The 25064-nt window shown below is 41.7% G+C and overlaps 1 long non-coding RNA gene across 1 annotated transcript; it reads right to left on the minus strand.

Moving 5' to 3' along the window:
* Positions 1 to 1425: 1425 nt before the first annotated feature.
* LOC100911239 (uncharacterized) lies at positions 1426 to 23542 on the minus strand. The gene is made up of 3 exons (XR_358814.5): positions 22068 to 23542; positions 19579 to 20073; positions 1426 to 8371 (listed from the first exon to the last, which is right to left on the minus strand). It is a non-coding gene; the product is annotated as an uncharacterized LOC100911239 (long non-coding RNA).
* Positions 23543 to 25064: the final 1522 nt, after the last annotated feature.

Below are 25064 nucleotides of genomic sequence, written 5' to 3' on the forward strand. Positions count from 1 at the left end.
CAGACACGAAATCTATAAAAGGTTGAAAAAAGATCTTGCAGGCAAATGATCATAAGAATCAAACTGGAGTTGCCAACCTAATATCCAATAAAATAGACTTTCAACAAGAAATTATCAAATTAGATGGGGAAGTGCACTTCATATTCATCAAAGGAAAAATACACAAGATAAAATCTGAATTCTGGACATTCGTTGTCCAAAGGCAAGGGCACCCACATTCATGAATGAAACTTTACTAAAGCTCAAACATACATTGAATCCCAAACAAACATAGTGAGACACTTCAAAACCCCACTCTCACTAATGGACAGGACATTGAAATACAATCTAAACAGAGCCAGAAAAACGAATAGATGATATGGATCAAATGGATGTGACAGATACTTACAAAACATTTCACCCTAAAAGAAAAGAATACACATTCTTCTCAGTACCTCATGCTACCTTCTCTAAAACTGAGCATATAATTGGGCATAAAACAATGCTAAACAACATTAAAAGATTAAAATAATACCATGCCTCCTATCAGATCACCATGCCCTAAGACTGGTCTCCTATAACAACACAAACAACAGAAAATCCACATAAAACATAGAAAGCGAACACCTCTCTACTCAATAATAACTTGGTCAAGGAAGAAATAAAGGAAAAATATAAAGATTTTCTGGACTCAATGAAAATGAGAATATAACATACCCAAACTTATGGGAAACAATAAAAGCAATACTAATAGGAAAATCCATAGCATTAAGCAGGATGGTAAAGAAATTGGAGAAATCCTTCACTAGCTACTTAACAGCACAGCTAAGAGCTCTAGAACAAAAGGAACCAAGAACACCCAAGAGAAGATAGGAAATAGTAAATCTCTGCGACTAAACCAACCAAATGCAACAAAGAGAACCAGACAAAGGATAAAAAACAAAAACAACAAAACCCAAAGCTGGTATGTTGAGAGAATTCCTATGACTGCTCTTTAATCAAATGAATACAAGCAACACTAATTAAATTTAATGGGTTACAGAGAGAGAGAGAGAGAGAGAGAGAGAGAGAGAGAGAGAGAGAGAGAGAGAGAGACAGGAGAGAGAGAGAGAGAGAGAGAGAGAGAGAGAGAGAGAGAGAGAGAGAGAGAGAGAATACAAAGTTGAATGGTTATAGAATGGGATGTGCATCTAAGAGAAGTTGGGGGAGTGATTATGAATTTGATCAAAATACACTGTACTAAATTCTCAAGTAATCAATAAAATTATACATACTAAAAAGAGAGAGAGAGAAAGAAAGAAAGAAAGAAAGAAAGAAAGAAAGAAAGAAAGAAAGAAAGAAAGGAAGAAAGCTCTAACTTGTACAATTCAACCTTTTTTCCCTTTCAGATGCTCATGGTCACCTCTGCTGGATAACAGGACAGAACACTATCACATTACAATCAGCCAAGTTTTATAACAAGCTTTATTAATAAGCAGGCAAATCATCCAATAGGGTTTAATGAGAGAACACAGTATAAACTCTCAACTGTACCAATCTTATTCTGTGAAGATTTCTATTTTATATACATTTTATTAACATATACATCATTGAATAATAAATATAAAATCAAGCACTAATGGTACATATATTAAGCCTATCAGCTTGAAAATTACTTACCAAGACCCTATATTCTCTTCAGATGATTAACACCATGGTAAATGATAATCATGCCACAGAATATTCAAGAGAAATTCCAATACAAATGAAACAAAATGAGCAAAAGTTTTGCCCCTGGATGGGGGGTGGGATGGGTTGGGGTGGGGTGTATAAATATTATAGTTTGTGCTAGATCTATCCCAAGTAGATTTTGTTTTTCTTTATATGACTTATCCTCCGAATAAATATCTTCTAAATGAATCAACACATACAAAAGTGAACTGAGCATCTATGGAGTCCCCCAAATAGCCCTCTTCTGATGAATAACATTAGTGATAAGCACCCATGAGGGTTTTTTCTCTTCCTCACAAACTCAACTTCACTCAAAACAGTAACAAAGCAATCTTTCGCTGAACATCCTCGCCAAAATTCTAGTTTCATTGTCCTTGCTGTCTTTTCATTATTTTTAAATGACATAACAAATAATGGAATATCTATCTATCTATCTATCTATCTACCTACCTCCCTATCTATATCTTCCCAAAGTTCATGTCACACGCACGCGCGCACACACACACACACACACAACACACACACACACACACACACACACACACATATATATATATATATATATATGTGACAATTCTTTTTTATTTTTTAACGATTTATTTTCACTAATTTTATTTTTTGAGAACTTCATACAAGAATAATATATCTATATCACCTTTTAAAGAGGAAATATATAAATATTTCAATTGAAAGTGGGGAAAGATTTACTCCAGTGGTCCCAGTTGCAATAAATACTGCAATGCTTTTTCAAGTATTTTTTCTATGCCTTCAATTCCTGCTCTTGATCTTCAGGGATCTGAAATGGAGTTTCCCATTTTTAATGCAGGAAAAGTCTGTCTGTATTGTTAAAATTGTCTTTGTGGATGATTTACTGTGATTCACTCTCTCAGAGGCTCCTGTATCATTCATTACTCTGGAATTGAAGCTCCGGCTGCTCCAGAGTCTTCTAAGTCTCTCTGGCCATCTAGCTGAACTGGAAGAACAGATGCCTTCTTTGGAGATGATCCTAGGTGAATCTCTCTTCTGTAGCTTTCTCTCATATGTCTCCTGTCCTCTGTGATTTTCTCTCAGATAGACTCTGCTGTCTGCAACACTGATGGGCTGGCTTTCTTTCTCTCCAATTACATTGGATGCCAAATGTAATCCTCTCCTCAGAGGGTTACTGCTGAATAAGCTCATCCTTCTAGTTCTTCCTGAACTCTGGCTGTCTGCTCAACTCAGATGTTCTGGCTCAAAACTCCTCTCCAAGCTGACTGATTCAGTCTGGCTTCTCTGGGTTTCTGACTGAATTGCTCTGCCTGGCTCCATACTAACTTTGACAATATTTTTTAATTTTCTGTCTTGTTCTCATTCTCTTGCTCACTCTGTCTTCACCTGTATCTAGCTTGATATCTCTGTAACCAGTCTCTGTAAAACACTCTTTGTAAAACTGCTATACACATATTCCATACCACCTTTTCTTTCTTTCAGTATACTATCTTTTTTTTTCTTATTTTTTTATTAACTTGAGTATTTCTTATTTACATTTCAAATGTTATTCCCTTTCCCGGTTTCCGAGCAAACATCCCCCTAATCCCTCCCCCTCCCCTTCTTTATGGGTGTTCCCCTCACCACCCTCCCCCCATTGCCACTCTCCCCCCAATAATCACATTCACTGGGGGTTCAGTCTTAGCAGGACCAAGGGCTTCCCCTTCCACTGGTGATCTTACTAGGATATTCATTGCTACCAATGAGGTCAGAGTCCAGGGTCAGTCCATGTATAGTCTTTAGGTGGTGACTTAGTCCCTGGAAGCTCTAGTGGCTTGGCATTGTTGTTCATAAGGGGTCTTGAGCTCCTTCAAGCTCTTCAATTTCTTTCTCTGATTCCTTCAACAGGAGTCCCGTTCTCAGTTCAGTGGTTTGCTGCTGGGATTCGCCTCTGTATTTGCTGTATTCTGGCTGTGTCTCTCAGGAGCGATCTACATCCAGCTCCTGTCGGCCTGCACTTCTTTGTTTCATCCATCTTGTCTAATTGGATGGGCCACATGTGGGGCAGGCTCTGACTGGGTGTTCCTTCTGTGTATGTTTTAATCTATGCCTCTCTATTCCCTGCCAAGGGTATTCTTGTTCCCCTTTTAAAGAAGGAGTGAAGCATTCACATTTTGATCATCCGTCTTGAGTTTCATTTGTTCTAGGCATCTAGGGTAATTCAAGCATTTGGGCTAATAGCCACTTACAATGAGTAATACCATGTGTGTTTTTCTGTGATTGGGTTCCAGCCATTTGTCTCTGAATTTCAAAAAGGCATTGTTTTTAATAGCTGAGTAAAATTCCATTGTGTAGATGTGCCACATTTTCTGTATCCATTCTTCTGTTGAAGGGCATCAGGGTTCTTTCCAGCTTCTGGCTATTATATATAAGGTTGCTATGAACATAGAGCATGTGTCTTTTTTATATTTTAGGGAATCTTGTGGGTATATGACCAAGAAAGGTATAGGTGGATCCTCAGGTAGTTCAATGTCCAATTTTCTGAGGAACCTCCAGACTGATTTCCAGAATAGTTTACCAGTCTGCAATCACACCAACAATGGAGGAGTGTTCCTCTTTCTCCACACCCCCGCCAGCATTTGTTGTCACCTGAGTTTTTGATCTTAGCCATTATCACTGGTGTGATGTGAAATCTCAGGGTTGTTTTGATTTGCATTTCCCTTATGACTAAAAATGTTGAACATTTCTTTAGGTGTTTCGCAGCCATTCAGCATTCCTCAGCTGTGAATTCTTTGTTTAGTTCTGAACCCCATTTTTTTAATAGGGTTATTTGTCTCCCTGCGGTCTAACTTCTTGAGTTCTTTGTATATTTTGGATATAAGCCCTCTATCTGTTGTAGGATTGGTAAAGATCTTTTCCCAATCTGTTGGTTGCCGTTTTGTCCTAACCACAGTGTCCTTTGCCTTACAGCAGCTTTGCAGTTTTATGAGATCCCATTTGTCGATTCTATATCTTAGAGGATAAGCCATTGGTGTTTTGTTCAGGAAATTTTTTCCAGTGCCCATGTGTTCGAGATGCTGCCCTAGTTTTTCTTCTATTAGTTTCAGTGTATCTGGTTTGATGTGGAGGTCTTGATCCACTTGGACTTAAGTTTTGTACAGGGTGATAAGCATGGATCCATTTGCATTCTTCTACATGTTGACCTCCAGTTGAACCAGCACCATTTGCTGAAAATGCTGTCTTTTTTCCATTGAATGGTTTTGGCTCCTTTGTCAAAAATCAGGTGCCCATAGGTGTGTGGGCTCATTTCTGGGTCTTCAATTCTGTTCCATTTGTCTATCTGTCTGTCTCTGTATCAATACTATGCAGTTTTTATCACTATTGCTCTGTAATACTGCTTGAGTTCAGGGATAGTGATTCCCCCCGAAGTCCTTTTATTGTTGAGGATAGTTTTAGCTATCCTGGGTTTTTTGTTATTCCACATGAATTTGCAAATTGTTCTGTCTAACTCTTTGAAGAATTGGATTGGTGTTTTGATGGGATTGCATTGAATCTGTAGATCGCTTTTGGTAAAATGGCCATTTTTACTATATTAATCCTGCCAATCCATGAGCATGGGAGATCTTTCCATCTTCTGAGGTCTTCTTCAATTTCTTTCTTCAGAGTCTTGAAGTTCTTATTGTACAGATCTTTTAGAGGTACTTTATATTGTTTGGGTCTATTATGAAGGGTGTCGTTTCCCTAATTTCTTTCTCAGCTTGTTTCTCTTTTGTGTAGAGGAAGGCTACTGATTTATTTGAGTTAATTTTATACCCAGCCACTTTGCTGAAGTTGTTTATCAGCTTTAGTAGTTCTCTTTTGGAACTTTTGGGATCACTTAAATATACTACCATATCATCTGCAAATAGTGATATTTTGACTTCTTCTTTACCAATCTGAATCCATTGATTTATTTTTGTTGTCTGATTGCTCTGGCTAGGACTTCAAAAACTATATTGAATAAGGAGGGAGAGTGGGCAGCCTTGTTTAGTCCCTGGGTTTAGTGGGATTGCTTCATGTTTCTCTCCATTTAGTTTAATGTTAGCAACTGGTTTGCTGTATATGGCTTTTAATATGTTTAGGTATGGGCCTTGAATTCCTATACTTTCCAGGACTTTTATCATGAAGGGGTGTTGAATTTTGTCAAATGCTTTCTCAGCATCTAATGAAATGATCATGTGGTTTTGTTCTATCAGTTTGTTTATATAATGGATCATCTAGATGGTTTTCCGTATATTAAACCATCCCTGTATGCCTGGGATGAAACCTACTTGATCATGTTGGATGATTGTTTTGATGTGTTCTTGGATTCAGTTTGCCAGAATTTTACTGAGTATTTTTGCGTTGATATTCATAAGGGAAATTGGTCTGAAGTTCTCTTTCATTGTTGGTTCTTTGTGTGTTTCAGGTATAAGAGTAACTGTGGCTTCATAGAATGAATTCGGTAGTGCTCCATCTTTTTCAATTGTGTGGAATAGTTTGGATAATATTGGTATGGTCTTCTATGAAGGTTTGATAGAATTCTGCACTAAACCCTTCTGGACCTGGGCTCTTTTTGGTTGGGAGACATTTAATGACTGCTTCTATTTCCTTAGGAGTTATGGGGTTGTTTAACTGGTTTATCTGTTCCTGATTTAACTGGGTACCTGCTATCTGTCTAGGAAATTGTCCATTTCCTGCAGATTTTCAAGTTTTTTGAATATAGACTTTTATGGTAAGATCTGACGATTTTTTGAATTTCCTCTGAATATGTAGTTATGTCTCCATTTTCATTTCTGATTTTGTTAATTTGGAAACACTCTCTGTGTCCTCTCGTCAGACTGGCTAAGGGTTTATCTATCTATCTTGTTGATTTTCTCAAAGAACCAACTGTTGGTTTTGTTTATTCTTTCTATGGTACTTTTTGTTTCTACTTGGCTGATTTCAGCTCTGAGTTTGATTATTTCCTGTCTTCTACTCCTCCTGGGTGTATTTGCTTCTTTTTGTTCTAGAGCTTTTAGGTGTGCTGTCAAGCTACTGACATATGCTCTCTCATGTTTCTTTCTGCATGCACTCAGAGTTATGAGTTTTCCTCTTAGCATAGCTTTCATTGTGTCCCATAAGTTTGGGTATGTTGTACATTCATTTTCATTAAATTCTAAGACGTCTTTAATTTCTTTCTTTATTTCTTCCTTGTCGAGGTTATCGTTGAGTAGAGCATTGTTCAACTTTCATGTATATGTGGGCGTTCTTCCCTTATTATTATTGAAGACCAGTTTTAGGCCGTGGTGGTCTGATAGCACGCATGGCATTATTTCTATCTTTCTGTACCTTTTGAGGCCCGTTTTATGACCAATTATATGGTCAATTTTAGAGAAAGTACCATGAGGAGCTGAGAAGGATGCATATCCTTTTACTTTAGGATAGAATGTTCTATAAATATCTGTTAAGTCCATTTGGTTCATGACTTCTCTTAGTCTGTCTACATCTCTGTTTAATTTCTGATTCCATGATCTGTCAATTGATGAGAGTGGGGTGTTGAAATCTCCTACTATTATTGTGTGAACTGCAATGTGTGTTTTGAGCTTTAGTAAGGTTTCTTTTACGTATTTAGGTGCCCTAGTATTTGGGATATTTATTTAGATAGATATTTAGGATTGAGAGTTTATCTTGGTGGCTTTTTCCTTTGATAAATATGAAGTGTCCTTCCTTATCTTTTTGATGAATTTTAGTTGAAAATTGATTTTATTTGATATTAGAATGGCTACTCCAGCTTGCTTCTTCCGACCATTTGTTTGGAAAGTTGATTTCCAGCCTTTAATTCTGATGTAGTGTCTGTCTTTTTCTCTGAGGTGTGTTTCCTGTAGGCAGCAAAATGCAGGGTCCTCGTTGCGTATCCAGTTTGTTAATCTATATCTTTTTATTGAGGAGTTGAGACCACTGATGTTGAGAGATAGTAAGGAATAGTGATTATTGCTTCCTGTTATATTTATATTTGGATGTGAGGTTATGTTTGTGTGCTTTTCTTCTCTTTGTTTTGTTGCCAAGACGATTAGTTTCTTGCTTTTTCTAGGGTGTAGCTTGCCTCCTTATGTTGGGCTTTACCATTTATTATCCTTTGTAGTGCTGGATTTGTAGAAAGATATTGTGTCAATTTGGTTTTGTCATGCAATATCTTGGTTTCTCCATGTATGTTAATTGAGAGTTTTACAGGATACTGTAACCTGGGTTGGCATTTGTGTTCTCTTAGAGGCTGTATGACATCAGTCCAGGATCTTCTGGCTTTCATAGTCTCTGGCGAAAAGTCTGGTGTGATTCTGATAGGTGTACCTTTGACCTTTTTCCCCTACTGCTTTTAATATTCTTTCGTTATTTTGTGCATTGGGTGTTTTGACTATTATGTAGCGGGAGGTGCTTCTTTTCCGGTCCAAGCTATTTTGAATTCTGTAGGCTTCTTGTATGCCTATGGGTATCTCTTTTTTTAGGTTAGGGAAGTTTTCTTCTATGATTTTTGTTGAAGATATTTGCTGGTCCTTTGAGCTGGGATTCTTCACTCTCTTCTATACCTATTATCCTTAGGTTTGATCTTCTCATTGAGTCCTGAATTTCCTGTATGTTTTGGACCAGTAGCTTTTTCCGCTTTACATTATCTTTGACTGTTGAGTCTGTTGCACTGTTCTCTCCAACCCGAATCTGCCTGTACAAAGAAAACGCAACTCAATTAATATGAAACAATCTAGCGTCTAGATTGGGCAGATCTACCCTACACTGTCCTATTCCTAGCTCCCAAATCCCTCATCCCTTGCACCTTTTATTTGCCAGGTCTCCAGCTTCTTCTTCTTCCACGACGACTCTCTCCTCGCTTCTTTCCTTTCTCCTCCCCTGATTCCTCTAACTTTTCTCCCAACTTAACCTCTCTCAGTTCCCCATCGTGTCTTTAAACCGTTCCTTTCCCACCTATTTTCTTTTCTCACTCTCCCAACTATACCAACTGTTCAATGCTTTCCCCCCTGCTCAGGTTCTACTGGCTCGACTGTTGCCAACTGTCTTCTCTAACCCTATTCTCTGAATCTAATCCCCCTCTCGCTCCCGTCTCCTCCCTCTGCCCAAATCTCACACTCTTGCCTTTATTTTACAAATTCAGAGAGAACTCCAAGGCAAACCACAACATGAGTTGACAATTTCTATGGAATCTTCTGCTCCTGAGATTCTCGCTTCTATCTCTTGTATTCTGTTGGTGATGCTTGTATCTACAGCTCCTTGTCTCTTCGTTTGGTTTTCTATATCCAGGGTTGTTTTCATGTGTTCTTTCTTGATTGCTTCTATTTCCATTTTTAATTCCTTCAATTGTTTGATTGTGTTTTCCTGGAATTCTTTCAGGGATTTTTGTGATTCCTCTCTGTAGGCTTCTACTTGTTTATTTATGTTTTCCTGTGTTTCTCTAAGGGAGTTCTTCATGTCTTTCTTGAAGTCCTCCAGCATCATGATCAAATATGATTTTGAAACTAGATCTTGTTTTGCTGCTGTGTTTGGATATTCCGTGTTTGCTTTGGTAGGGAGAATTGGGTTACGGTGATGCCATGTAGTCTTGGTTTCTGTTGCTTGGGTTCCTGTGCTTGCCTCTTGCCATCAGATTATTTCTAGTGTTACTTTGTTCTGCTCTTTCTGACAGTGGCTAGACTGTCCTATAAGCCTGTGTGTCAGGAGTGTTGTAGACCTGTTTTTCTGTTTTCTTTCAGCCCGTTATGGAGACAGAGTGTTCTGCTTTCGGGCATGTAGTTTTTCCTATCTACAGTCTTCAGCTGTTCCTGTGGGCCTGTGTCTTGGGTTCACAAGGCAAGTCGCTTGCAGCAGAAACGTTGGTCTTACCTGCGGTCCCGAGGCTCAAGTTTGCTCGTGGGGTGTTGTTTATGAGCTCTCCATGGGGGCAGCAACCAGGAAGATCTGTGCCGACCTTTCCAGGAGCTTCCGTGCACCAGGGTTCCAGATGGCGTTTGGTGTTTTCCTCTGGAGTCAGAGATGTGGGCCGAGTGTAGACTCTTCTGGTTTCCCAGGTGAGTCTGCCTCTCTGAAGGTTTAGCTCTCTCTCCCATGGGATTTGGGTGCAGAGAACTGTATATCCAGTCAGTCCCTTCAGGTTCTGGCAGTGTCTCAGAGGCAGCGGATTTCCTGTTCCTGTGCCCTCATCCAAGGGAACCCAGAGGCCGTATACAGTTTCCTCTTCGGCCAGGGATATAGGCAGGAGTGGGCAGTGTTGGTGGTCTCTTCCACTCTGCAGTCTCAGGAGTGCCCACCTGTCTCGGTAGTGAGCTCTCTCTCCCACGGGATTTGGGAGCCGAGAATTCTTCATTAGAAACATGTCCTACTGTTTGTCCTCATAATTCTCATACTTCCCTTCTCAGTAGACCCTTCCTCCCCACAGTACTTACTACTTTCATATCAAACTCAACCTCTCCACTCACACAGGAGAACACTCTTCTATCAGAAAAGATCATTTTCTTAAATCCAATCTGTATTTGCAAATCAGGGTATAAATACAATGTCCTTATAAAAACAAATTGTTGATCTGAATTTGTAAACTCTGGCAAGTTAACTAGCCCAAGACAATTTTTAAAAAGTAAATATCGAACAATTGCCTTCCATCTTTCTCTAAAATAACCTGTTTTCTTAAGGAACGTTAAATTTACTGAATGCCATTGACATCTTGGTAATTGTAACTAGTAAGGTTCAAGGAGGAAGACTTCTGTCCCTTTCTGTCTGGGAGTTGGAAAGTGAACACACATAAGAAAACACATAATCATTGCATTGGGGTGCCACAATCAGCTAATTTTTGATGCAGCATTTAAGTGGAGAGATTCGTTCGTTTGTTTGTTTATTTTTAAGAAGTACATTTCTGCATCGGATTTGTTGTTAAGATGAGAGACTTTGGATATCTCCTGAAAAGGGACCAGATGATTCTACCACCCTACTTCTAATCTGGAAAATAAAAATGGAAAAATTTCGCCAGTGTATTAGAGAATAAAGAGATCCAGGCTAGACACCTCCACATCATTTTGTAAGATGCACAACCTCTAGCAAAATAAATAACTGTCGGACAGAATGAAAACAAAACAGCAACAAAAGAGCATTCTCCATGGACTGGGAGCCGGGGTGGTGCGTAGGGTATGGACTCACAAACGTTTCACATACATTATTTCCTAATAATGCCCTATATATGCAACAACCTAAGGGGGGGTGTCCCTAAAGTTACAAATCTGACACAATGCCGAGCTCCTTTGCTGTATGAAGTGTAGAACGCTTGAGTCTAAACTTAAAACCATCAGAATTCCACATCGAAGCCTCTCCTCTCCAGGGAAATTCTGCAATGGCGTTTAGAAATTGCACTGTCTGGAAGACACATGCAACCTGCTTACAAACACTACAGCTGCTCCCCAACCACAACCTGAACCCAACTTTATATTAGCATCCGTACCAAAGCTGGAGGTAGATGCCATTTACTTCTGCCCCTAGATGCCCAGGAGGTATAGGAAGGGGGAAGTAGTGTCTGACTTCTGGCCTCTGGCCTGGCACAGGGATTACATCATTGAATATGCGGGGTGACCTTAAATCCTCCCTAGTCTGACAGCAGGAGCCCAGCAGGGAGCATGGAGACCCTGCTGTGGATGTGGACACTCCTCTGTGGAGCTGGTTCTGGACCACAGGGCAGAGCCAAAGCTTTCTGCAGACCCCAGGAGTCAATAAACCAATGTCCTTTCTACTTCCTCCACAATTACACAAATCTTACATCTTCCCATAGTTATACTCAGGGTCTGTGGAGGGATTTTAATCCAGCAACATGGCCACTCTAGCAAGAATACAGGGATGTCTTTAACACATATCTTAAATTCCTCTGACAGGAATACAAATATGCCCTTATTATGCATCATTAATCCCAAACAATAAAGGTAAACTTAGTTTGTGGAAGGAAGCACTCATGTTTGAAAGTGGTTCCAAATTAAGTAGCAGACAAAGTGAGGAATCAGAGAAAAAATTGACAGAATAGGAGATGCCTAATGCTCATTGGAACAGAGGGAAGAGAGATGACTTAAGAGAGGAGGCCATTTTACTAGGAGAGTTACACAGAGACAGGTTTAAGAGGGAAAAATCTAGACACAAGTAAAGACAGATTGAGCTAGAGGATGAGAAGCAGCCAGAAGATGAGAATGGATGGCAAGAATTACTTTGAGGCCAAAGAGCAATTCAGTCAGAAGTGAGAAAGTCAGATTGAATCAGTCAGCTTAGAGGGGTGTTCGAGCCAGAATGGCAACTTTAAATCAGCCAGCCAGAGTTCAGAAAGAAGTAGAAAGGATGAGCTTATTCAGTAGAAAATCTCAGAGGCTGAAAATATTCTAGGCACAGATAAAATTGTACAGATGAAAGTTTGCAGGACAAGACCCTTAGCAGATGGAGGCAGGAAGCCTCCAGAGGACAGTTACATAAGGTGAATTAAAGATACTTTTACAGAGGTCATTGTCTTACTGAGGGTTACTATTGTTATGAGTCACCCTAATCAAAGCAAGTTGAGGAGGAAAGGGATTTATTGGCTTATTCTTCCACATCACTGTTCATCACCAAAGGAAGTTCTGACAGGAAGTCAGAAAGAACAGGAACCTGGAGCCAGGAGCTGATGCAGCCGTGATGGAGAACTACTGGCCTGCTCTTCATAGATTGCTCAACCTGATTTCTTATAGGAACTCACATCTCCAGCCCAGTGATGGTACCATCCATAACAGGCTGGGCCCTCCTCACCAATCACTTATTGTGAAAATGCTGCACTTGTCTACATCCAGATCGTATAGAGGAATTTTTCTCAATCAAGGCTTCCTCTTCTCTGACTGTTAGGGCTTAGGTAAAATATTAAGACCTAGATGGAATGTTAAGCCATAGGTAAAATGTTAAGGTCTGGTAACAGTTACCTGGTTAGCCTGCCATTGTAAAAAAACTTTCTCATGTTTCTTCTGTTACTAGAAACCTTTCCAGTGCCAAGAATGATTACATATTCTATTATATTCTGTGCTCTTGGAAACCAATCATAGCCCTTGGAACTGTTGTGTATCATTACCTACAATAAGCCTGACCTGAACCGACAACCCAACAGTATTTCCTACACCTGTGTATAAGCTTTTATGGTATACACTGCCCCTGGAATGGACCACAACCTAAGAGAGACACCTGCATATAAGGAATCATTTGGAATGCAACTTTTGTTTTGAGTAATGATCTTGTAAAGTTTAAGTTCCCAAGACCTACCTGAGAATTGGTAGAAGGAAACAAGTATGTGGGTAACTGACATCCTGATGGACAAATTCAGACATAAATATTAGACAAGGCAAGCTCCCTGCCACAACTGAATACCCCAATCAAAGAGAACAGGATAAATGTACAATGACATGTTCCTAAGGAAATTTCCTATCCCTAAATCATGATTGGTGGAATAACTTGGCACAGATGTTTGTGGATTTTAGGATTAAAAACGCTGTAGCATCGTAACTCAGTGTCACATTACAGTTCCCAAATATGGACTTTGGCTCTGATTGATCAGTCCTGGAGTACATGCTCAAAACCAATCCCAGTCTGGGTGAAATTGGTGTTCATGTGGTTTGTAAGGTGATTTCTGGTCCCCAACACTGATAACTACGTTGTGTCAAGTAGACCTAGCTGGGACAGTCACCAAGGGGACATAGGTCTCTACCAGGAAAGTTGCCTGTGGTTGTTTTGTTTGCATATGAGAATTCTACATAGAGTTCTGGTTGATTAAAACAGTAGACTTGTCCAGTGAATTTCAAACAGTTAAGACCCTGCAAACTAACAAAAAAGCGAACTTAATTTCCTTCCCTTATAATGACTTCACAGTCTGAAAGATATTATTCCAGGCAACTTACTTTCTCTGAAAATTGCCTAACTAAATCTAGAGAGACTCCTTGAGTCATATTTCCTATTACAATAAAAAATTGTGGCAAAGAACAGAATAATGGCTTAGGAAATTTGCTGCCTGCAGACCTGAAGGAATCCTGCATTCCCATGGGAATTAGGCTGACGACAAAACAGGACAGAAGTGGCCAAGACAAACAGAATAATCTAGAGATCCTAGACAGCCATGTTAGTTTAAATGCCTGTGGGATGTTTTGATCTTACAGAACGACACATGTAATCCATTACCCTGGAGTAATTTCAATCTTGGCAGAGAATTTATCTCAGCAGAGAGTTGGAATGCAAATGCTCAGAAGGATGGCATCTTTCTTGTCCAAAACTGTTTACACTATGTTTTAAAATTCCATCGATAAAGATGCATTCTCATTATTCAGGTTGAGATGATTTGAAAGAGGAAATATTAATTAAGCTATTGATGGGAAATCTGTTTTACAAAGAGCCAGACTTTTATTTAATGCTTACTGGCTCGTTTGTATATGATTTTCTCTATTCCTGCTTCATGTTTTAACCCCTTTCATGTTTTACTATTTTTGTCTACACCCTTCATGTGTGTGTGTGTGTGTGTGTGTGTGTGTGTGTGTGTGTGTGTGTGTGTCCATCTGTGTACCTTTACACTTATATGCATGCAAATGCCCTAGGGACAGGGGAGGTGTGCAAGAAAGGGCATCAGATTTCCAAACCAAATTGTTTCACATTTCTGTATAAATAGGAATAGGCATCCACGTTTCTACATTTTAAGCATTTGTTCAATAATTGTAATTCTAAATCCATCCCATCTGTATTTAAATGGCTTTAGTACACATATGTCTGAGTCCTTACTGTTCAACCGAAGCTCCTTGTAGACACACAGTATCTTACTCATCCTTGTCGATTCCAATCAACAACTGTCCTCTCCTTCTCTGCCTCTTCTAACTACACATGGCCCAGGTGCACACAGACCTCAGAATGATCTGCCTTCCACTCTAGTAATTAACATCTAAATGCATCAAAGAAAAATGAAGACCCTGACTCACACTGTTGAATTGACTGACTCCATTTTCTCTTTTCTGAATGGTCCCCAGAACTTCAAGATCTTCTATTTTTTGTCCCAGTTCAACTATGTTCTGCCCTATCTCCATACTGACATCTCGAACACTACCATGACTCTCCATAGTATAATTTTTCATCTCGGCCCCTCCATTGTTGGAGTAGTGGGGAATGCTTCACTATGGCAAAACCCATTTTTCCAATAAGACATTTTACTATCCTGTTTTTCAGAGAAGGTATACAAAAAGAGCATAAATAATTAGTTGTATATCATACAGCTAAAATGTAAGCAAAAACTACACCCATCCTATCTGAAACCAAAGTCTCAGCGCAGACCCAAACTCTACTAATCCCTACAACACTTAATTTAATGCCTTCCCTACTGAGTGCATCAAAATGTTAACTGGAGTAAAATAGAGCTGCATTTTTTTTGAAAGTTCAGTAACATGAGAATTTTGAGGAGAGAAGAACAAATCCACGGTTGCCCAGTTAAAGCCAGCTGTATTTTGGGATGCACAAGGACTGACCAGCTGACTGCCTCATCCTAAATAGGGATTAGAGAGAGTAGCCCATCATCCTCTTGATGTCTCTTTTATACAGAGATAGATGTCACATGGGTGAGAAAGCTGGCTCTTACATGTTATTCAAAGGACACAATGAAAAGAAAGGAACAAGGTTAAGGAATACATCATGGGAATGGGCTTAGTGTAGGTTGAAAAACCTCCTTTGTAGTTTACATCAGACTTAAGGAAAAGGAATTTATTCTTAATTACAAATGGAAACACTAACTTGCAAGGAATTAACACAGGCCAGCCAGGAACATATTTTCAACTGCAAACCAAACCCTTAACCTGCAAGGTGTATTGTTTGTGTTTTGCTCTCCCACTACCTTCTGAGGTATATTCTTCTTGTTTGGGTTTCACGATATTCAAATTTAATATACATAATTCACATTTTCTATTTTCATGCATATATGCAGCTTTCTAGTTTTTTTTTTTTCTAGTTTTGAGTAATGTATTAACTCTGAAACTCAGTCTATTCGTGTTTTATTTAACCATGAGTTGGCCATTCAATTCTTTTGAACCAACTCTGTGGTGAAAAGAGAAACAAAAATGCATAAGAAATAGCCCTGCTAGGCCATGCTAGCTTTGGGAAATAATCAGACACACGGTTTTCTGTATTACAGACAGGGCAGACTGCTCAGAAGTATTTCTGCACAGGCTTCACTGTTAGTCCCAGTGAAGATCCTTTGCACAGGTTAAGCTCTATGCCCTATCATGGAGACTACAGAACTGTGGCTTGATTGCAACCTGACTCTCCCTGACTGTAAATAGTTTCCTGTGATAAAAAGTGCTGAACATCTACATTAGAGAGATTTGGGGCTGTTTATCTCTCAGTCATCCACACCACTTCCTGGAATTAGTGGTGCTGTGCAGTACATACCTTTGTATCCTCTCCTTTGTGATTGCTATGGTATGAGTCTGTTCTCCAAATTCCATGTATTGGGAGAGTAAGACCCAATGCAATGGTGCTGAGAGGCAGGATCTTTGCAAGGTTATAGTGTCACAAAGTCTAGCACTTTGTGAATGGAGTAATGCCTGTATCCTTTTTTTTAATGGAATTATTTTTTTATTTACACTTCAAATGTTATTCCCTTTCCTAGTTTTCCATCCATAAACTCCCTATGCTATCCTCTCTCCCCCTTCTTCTATGAAGGTGTTCCCCCACCCAACTACCCCCATTTCCACCTCCCTGCACTGACATTCCCCTAGACTGGGTGACAGGGAGTTCAGCCTTGGCAGGACCAAAGGCTTCGCCTCTCATTGATGCCCAACAAGGCCATCCTCTGCAACATATACAGCTGGAGGCATGGGTCTGTCCATATATATGCTTTGGATGATGGTTAAGTCCCTGGGTGCTCTGGTTGGTTGGCATTGTTGTTCTTATGGGGTTGCAAACCCCTTCAGCTCCTTTAATCCTTTCTACAACTATCCAATGGGGACCCTGTTTTCAGTTCAGTGGTTTCCTGCAAGCATTTGCCTCTTCATTTGTCATGCTCAGGCTGAGCCTCTCAGGAGATTGTTGGGAGCAGCCTTGAGATGGGGATAGCAGCCTTCAAGTTAAAAAGCAATTGTATTCTAGCCTTATGCTAGAATAATAAACAATAGTCTTCATGTTAAAAAGCAATTGTATTTTAGCCTTATGATAGAACAAAATGCAATAGCCTTAGGTTAGATCAAAGCAGCACCTGCAGCTCTACATAAATTCAATAGATAGCATAAATCTAGGTATCAGATCACTGAGTACTGGTGGTCAGGCACTGGTGGTCAGGTCACTAAGCAACCCACCCTGCTGTTCCCCCGCTTGGCCGATTTACCCAGCCAATATTCTGGTTATTAAGCCAGGCCCATTCTTTTGTGGTCACCCAACCCCTCCCCACATTTTGCTTCTACTAGTATATCTTCAGCCTGAGAAAAATTAAAAATTGTCAGCTTGATCAGACTTCTTGACTTGCTGTCCATTCTTTTCGTCTCTTGTCCCCCATTCTCTCCTAGGTGGACCCCAGACCCTGGTCGACTGCCCTGCGGGTCGGGGCAACTGGTGCCTGAATAGGGACCCCCTGGGAGTCACAGAGGAGAAAACACCACTCACCAGTAAGGACAGGCTTGTCTGCCCTTTTCTGAAGCACCAGAGAGTGACTTTGGATCGTTAGGACGCCACAGAACACCCGCCTTGAGACTGTCCGGGAGGAGTTCATAGCGCGGCACAGATCTTAAGGTTAGTAAGTGATGGGACAAGCATTTTCAAAGCAGTCACTATTTGTGACAGGACTGAAGCAGTCACTCAAGACGTGAGGAATTCGAGTTAAAAAGAAGGATTTAATAAAATTTTTAGATTTGGTAGAAGATATATATCCCTGGTTTTCCCGGGAAGGAACAATTGATCAAAAAAGGTGGCTCAGAGTTGGAGATTGTTTTAAAGATTATTATGAGTTTCTTGGTCCTAAGAAAATTCCAGTCACTGCCTTCAGTTATTGGTCTCTTATTAATGATATCCTTAGAACCACCTCTGAATGGCCAGATCTTCAGCATTTAGTCAAGGAAGGAGAGCATTCACTGAAGGAAAGCTCGTTGAGGGAGCTTGCTCCCCTCCCCTCACCTGTTGACCCCATATTGAGAGAAGAGTCAGTCTCTGGCATTAAGTTGCCTTCCTCCCCATTGGTCATTATTGATATAGAGAGTGCCTTTGATCCTATCCCTGCTAGACCTTTCTCTGATGAAAAGATTATGTCCAATGCTCCACCCAATACATCAGAATGCCAACCTAATAGACAACTTTTTCCTTCTCTTCAAGACTTAGGCAAAGGTGGTGTTTCTTCTCTTGAGCAGGAGGTTAAATTAGAGGCAGGAGCTGCTCGTTTTGCGACAAAAGCAGCCACTATAGCGCTGGCCACAGATAGTACTGGAGCTGGTACTCGCTCTCCCTAATCTTTTCCCCCTCCACCTTATGGCCTCATAGATGCAGTCCTTGATTCAACCCCTGTCTCGGATGCTTGTTGCCAGCTGACCATTGATGTGACATCCTTGAGACACATGGTAGAGAATAGAAAAGAGCAGGTACAATTGCTTATAGCTCTTCGTGATTTAGAGACAAAATTGAGAGAGCTGACACCCTCGCAGAGTCCCCAGCTTAAGGCTGCAGGCCAGGGTAAAACTCCAAACAAGAAACATAAAGTTTTAGCCTTTCCCCTCTCCCCTGACTAATGCTACATTGTTCGACTTCCTACAAAAATATTTAGCTGTGCTTATTTACATAATATCATCCCCAAGGCATAGAATAGGCACGTTTTTCTTGTAAAGAATCCCTACAGGAATGAGAAGCCATGATGCAGACTCCAAGATCATCCCTCCGTAAAGAAGAGCTGCGAATGGTAAACTGATCACCTAATTTATGGAAAGGTGTGTACATTCCCTTTTAACTTTCATCAATGCAACTGCTTAAAAAAAGAGAGAAGGATAAAAGGCACAGTGGGGGAAGTCCCAGCATCTTCTAGAAAACACCATTATCTTCAATCTCAGGAGAATTGGTTACGAATGCCTCCCCACCCACCTGCACAACTCTTCCAGGGAAACAGGCCTTAAAATCTAAAGCACAGACTCACATCTAATCCCCAAGAGAGGCAGTCAAAGTCAGCCACCAGAAATGTCCCTCCACATATACTAAACGGTACAGACAATCAGATAACTATTTTCGAAACAAGTGCCTGCCTCCCCTCCCTCCCTCTCTCCCTCCCTCCTAACTCTCCCTCCTTTTCTTTTCTCAAACAGGGATTTTTGTAGCTCAGGCTGGCTTCGAACTCTGGATCTTCCTGGTGCAGTATTCCCAGTACCCAGCTTCGAAAGACATTTTTCAAACAATGTCAAACACTAGTAGTCACAGGTGAAACTTCTGAACTTCTATGACCATCAGAAGTCATTCTACAACTATAAAGATAGCCACCGATGTGGGTGTGATTGGCAAACATATTCTTACACATTTCTGCATTTTCTTAAACTTTATTTACATTATGCTCCACCCTTTATCACAAGCTGGATAACAATCTCACTCTGTGTGTCAAAAATTCCCCCACGAATGGGAAAAGTTAAATAAAGGCCAGAGGGACGTTTCTGGGGGTGTTTGGTTTCCTCCCTGAAAGACACCCAAGGCCCCTGGATCCCTTGAGACAAGCAGAGCAAAAGCTCTTCAGAATTGCTTAGCTGCTGGGAATTCACCATAGGTCTCTTTTTCTGCCCTGTCTAGCAGAATCATAGGTTTTACCTGGGGGAACTCAACTCTTACTCTAGTTGGGTCACCAGCTGCCCCTTGCCCACCACCTTCTAAGACCCATAGCCAGGGCTCCAGGCTCACCTGACCACGTTGGGGTGCTCAAAGGTCTCCAGGTCCTCTTGCCAGCCACCTCCTGGATGGTGAAGAGTGGCATGGCCTCCTTGCGGGTCTGCACTTGGAGGCTCTTCGGAGCCACGAAGCCGCAGCCTTTCTTCAGGTCTTCACTCTTGAAAGACTTCCTGTAGGCGCCTTCCCAGATCTATGCCAAGCACTCACACTACTGGTGGCTGAGGCTCAGGCTGTCCTTCTCAGTGCTGGCTGGAGGCTGCCAGCGGCGAGGCACATTGGAACCCCGGTGCGCACTCTTTCCTTAGAGGTGTCGTCTAGAGGACACTAGGAGTCACACTTGCAGCCTCCAGGCTGGAAGGACCTATCTCCTCGCCTGCCGGAGCAAGCTGGGCATAGCTGCAGACACACTCAGCCTAGCCAAATCGCTGCGCTACCGCAGTAGGAGAGCGCTGATCCCTCCTCTTCCCGCTCCGGAGCGATTATATAGTCTGGCCACAATCTCTTAACCTAGGAGGAAGAGATGGGAGGACAAGAAGAAAGTGAGATCAGTCTGCCTGGGAGACTTCACCATGTTCTACCAGCTCCCCTCCTCCACCCCCTCTACTCTCCCAGGCTGCCTAATCCGACGGGGTTACTCGGAGAAAAACCAAGTTACTTTTTCTTCCCCAGCAGGGCTCTTGCAGTCTTCAGACCATCTGGTATGGGAGGGCTGGGGCTACTAGAGATGGGAAAGCGAGGAGCCCTGGAAGGGGAGAAGTGCTCCCCCGCCCTCCCCCCCCCCCACACACACTAATCTCAAGGGTGTGGGGAAGGCTCGTCCTGTCCAGAAAAAGTAACCTCCGGACTTACCTAGCTAACCGAACTGGTCCAAAAGTTTTCAACCCGCGCAAAATCAGCTGCCCTTATGCCGGTGGGGGTGGGGGGAGTAAAAGTAGGTCTCTGGAGTGTGAGAGGGGACTGCCCTTGTGTCACCACCCCTGGTATTCCTGGGCAGCTGAAGGTCGGTAGCCGAGAGGGTTGTTCGGTTCCCCAAAGTACGGAGGCCAGGTCCATGCGTGGTCGGGAGCCCCTTCCCCGTTCAGTTGTTTAGGGATAACCGAGTGAGCCCTGCCCCACGGAGGCCTTAGTCTGGGCTGGACCTTGGTCATCGCACCCCGTGTAGGGAATGGTCCACAAGTTTTTACCTGCCCCACACCCCTCCTCCCGCTCTAGCTCTTCAGCCTGGAATTAAAGAACACATGGCGCGACCACCACTGGGTGCTGGCATAGCACCGCGCGGCCAAGGCAGAGCCTTTCCTGGCTCCTTGGAGAGCTGTCCTAAAAAGCTGTGGAAAGGACGCCCCAGCCTTCGCCTGGGGGGTCCGAGCCTGGTCCAGGGCCACACAGGTAGCAGAAGCAGGGGCCTTGGCGCCTCCCCTCCCCCTCTGGCCCAGTGCAGCCCAGGTTCCAGGAGATGGCAGCCCCACCCCCACCCCGCCGGGCCGGCCTGAACGCCCGAGACAGGAGCGGCTGTCCTTAGCACCCTCCCCTCCTCCACTTTTTTTTTGTCGCTGTTTTTGCTTTCCCAAGCTGGCTGAATGTGACTTGACTCCATTTCAAAAAAAGTTTTACATAGTGCTTCAACATTTCCACATTCTTCCGCGACTACAAAGGCTGCAGCCGCCTCATGCTTTCTGTCTCTGCTCTCTGTCTTTGCACTCAAGGAAACCCTTCAAGATCCTCTCCTGAAGCCTTGCCAAAGGCCGCAAGTGTCGCCACCAGCGCAGGGATGGGAGGCCTCTGGCGGGACCGCGACCCGCGTGTGCGCGCAAACGCAGATGCGCCCGGGCAGATATGTCCATATGCACCGGGACTAGTGCGCCTCTGAGCCCCTGGCTGCTCTTGCCCAGGGTGTGCATTTGAACTGCAAAGCTTTAAATAAGAAAAGCAAACTTGGGGCGCGAAGCAAGCATGCATGCTTGCGGGGTTCAATCCAGGCGGGCTCCGTGCACTCCTCCGTGCATAACGCGCCCGTGGGGTCGCCAGCAGGAAGGCTGGGCAAATCTTTTATTCCTTAGTGGGGAAGATGAGGCCCATACCTCCCTCTGGAGGCTACAGAGGGAACTTGCACAGGCGAAATAAACATGGGGGCGCGGAAGCATTCTCCAGCATGGAATCCCACCCAGACAGTCCATGTTCCACTTTAAATGTGACTGTCCAAGTAGAGTCAGCTTGGGGAAGCTCGATGAGAAATGAACATGTGGCTATTTTGCGCACGAATCTGTTCAAGCTGGCATAGGACTCTGGGGTCAGGGTGTCCTCGGTGTGGAAGGTTCCTCTTGAGACCTCTAGCTTACCCCAGCTGACCCCCATAACTTAACCATTCTCAACTAAGGAGTTAACCCAAACAGATCCCGAGGGGCCACACAGCCCCAAACACCCCTTTACTCTCACCCACCCCGATCCTTGCCGGGGTTCTCCCCCGCCCCTCAGCCCACCCACCAGAGCCCATGGCCCCTTACCTGCGGTCTAGCGGCGCCCGCCTCCTGCGAAGCTGGAGTGTATGTCGGCCAACGAAGGTGTTCGCCCAATGGAGCAGATCACTGACTACTGCGGCCCAGGCGAGAGGCGCTCTGCCGGCAGGGGGTGGGCACAGCAGCGAAGGGCGGAGGTACCCCGGAGGGCGCCGCCCTCTGGGCGGCCGGGGAGGCTCAGGGTCCTCGAGTCTCTAGCTGAGGCTAGGGATCCAAGTAGAGGAGGCTCCGCGGCTGGGCGGGGATCTTCGAGCCTTGGGGCCTGAAACCCACCGGGAGGCGAGTGTGCAATTAAACCCTTCCGGAGCAAAGGAGCCAGGCCGGCCCCTGCTGTGCTGCTCCACAGCGATCGGGTCAAAATTGGGGCCCAGGAAGGCAGGGGAGAGTTAAATGAAAATTTCTGGTTGTCACTGCAACCTCTCCAGTGGGGGAATCTCACGACTGAAAAAAAAAATCATATGAAAGGGATCCGGTGGGATGAGTCGTCGGGGGTCCGCAGGGTTTCTACAACTAAGGTCTCCCAGAGTTGGGGTGTTGACAGGGTGAAGCGGGGGCAGTATATCAGTCGGATGAAGACCCATTAAAACAAAACATTAGTAATTATGGGGGGACTTGAGGTGGTAGATAACATTTTCCTACATGCCAAATTCGGACCTAATTAAGGAGTGGGGTATGGGGGAAGAAGATTGGCAGGATGCAGTGCAGAAAAGAAAATACCAATCTGTCCAAGCACTTTTCACTCTCAGCTTCAGCTACATTTATTTTGTTTTCTCTCACTTCATTTAGGCCTCACAAAATCCTATCTTTTCCTTTTGGACAGAGGCTATGTTCGGGGGATTGCAAGCATTCTTGTGGTTAAAGATCTATTTGAAGAGGCTGACTGGGTCAAAATTATTAAGTGGTTAGGAAGTGTTGAGGGCTCACCAAGGTATTTGTGGAGAGCTAAAAAGATTCCATTTCAGAATAAAAAAAAAAAAACTGCAAAGTAAGGGACACGCATAAAGAAGAGTGCTTACTTTAAGTGCTTCATTGGTGATTTTGAAATTTTGTAAGACTGTCTCTTTTACCTGAGGAAAAGTTGGATGCAATTACTTCAGGTAAGAATGAGATTTTTGGAGAAGGGGAAGAAAGTTCCCCTTTGTGCAAGGAGTAAAGGAAAATAGACATCTTTGAAAATAATTCGATGTTTCCCCAAATCTCTATCTGTAGAACTTGAAACTTTTAAACATGTTAAAGAAAGAGAGAGAAAATACAGGAGGGGGAATTACTGCACTTTGTAGAAATGTGAACAAAATTCTGTTTAAATTGGAAATATTGCTTGTAAGAATGTTTTGTATTTTATTAGAGCATGTTACTAATTTCATGATAGATTTTTTTTTCCTTTTAAAAATTGATCCTGTTACAAAATGAAGCAAAGTTAAAGGGATAAGAGTTACTATAGAAAACTGGAAACTGTTTGTTTGTTTTTTTTTTTTTTTACTACAGATGTGTTGTAGTGTCTTTTTAAGTAATAAAAATGGATAATGATGTGCCTCTAAACTTAACTTATAAAGCACATTTTGTGTTTGAGTACATCTTCTAAAATAAAACCCAGCTTCTGAGCAAATTTTGTCTAATGGTTTCAGGCATTCATATACGCAAAGCAAATTATTAGATTTTATATTTATAAAAGTATCATTCCCAATCACTAGGCCTTTAGCTGAAGATACAGTGATAGCTCCCTGTTCACACTTATCAACGCATTTTAAAACAATGTATTTGCTTATCTAAAAATAATAGTCAATAAATAACTGTAGGAATAAGCACATGGTGTCACATTTATTTAAGTAAGTAATTTACTCAAAAAATAATAAGTGGTAAATATCTTTTAACAGAAGAGTGTACTACACTGTGTACTATTTTTAATTATGGTGTTAGAAAACAACTGTTACCAACTAGATTAGAAATGTCATGGTTTAGATTGCAAGATCTCTTGGGTAATGTACAAAAACAACCCCCAAACAATGAACCAGATTTCAACTCTCTTGGTGTCCTCTTATTTTTCTTCTGCTATAACTTATATTTTATGTTAATTTAGCATTATGCACTTTCCCTGGTTATAGTTCACATTAAGTACCAGCTGATTAAAAATTCAGACCCAAAGAAGAGTTACAATGGCTTGCATTAAAATCATAAACTACAAGGTTATTTTGTTTATGAATAACTTCCTCTGTGGGTAGCAACCTATCATAACAAAAGTTTTGCAGAGCTTACAAACTGTGAACCAAAGTCTGACTCCTTTGTGGAGGAATGTCCTCCACATGAAAACACAGCCTTCAAGACTCCTGACTGGACCCTGTGTTTTTATACTGCCTGTCATATTCCACAGTTGCAAATCAAAATCATCTTTGTGGGTTTTTAAAACTTAGAATTTATGGATTTATCTCTAAACCGGGAGTTTAGTATTACATAATGGATATGCATCATGTGGGAAGAATTTTGAGGAACTCTTTAACTTTTTGTTTTCCCTTGAATAAAGATTAAAACTTATAAAGTTCTAATGTATAATTTTAAACTTGTTAAAGAAATTAGTAATTTAAAAAATAGAAGGAATGGAGTGTATGATTTTGAGTAATCTCTGGTTTTTAACTGGTTTCAGAGTTATAAACTATCTTTTCAGAAACTTGGAAATGTGGTCTTGTGATTCATTTTACAATTATTTTAATTGAAGATCTATTTATATAGAAAATGTATTTTTGTCTGTAAAATCCATCTATTTACTATTGTGATAACAGCATGTCTGGTTTAATAACTTTGGAATGGGTTACTTTACTTTTTAGCTCAATTCCTATACATCTGTGAAGGTTGTCTATTTTTATTAATTTCTTACCAGGAAATTGATTTTTGTTAGAAACAATGTAATACAACACATTTTAATTCAGTCTTCTTTCTACCTAGGACATTTCTAAGGTATTTTTTTAAGTTTCCCTTCAGATGTAAAATTGA

Source organism: Rattus norvegicus, chromosome 13 (assembly GCF_036323735.1).
Source record: "Rattus norvegicus strain BN/NHsdMcwi chromosome 13, GRCr8, whole genome shotgun sequence".
In the NCBI taxonomy this organism is placed as follows: Eukaryota; Metazoa; Chordata; class Mammalia; order Rodentia; family Muridae; genus Rattus; species Rattus norvegicus.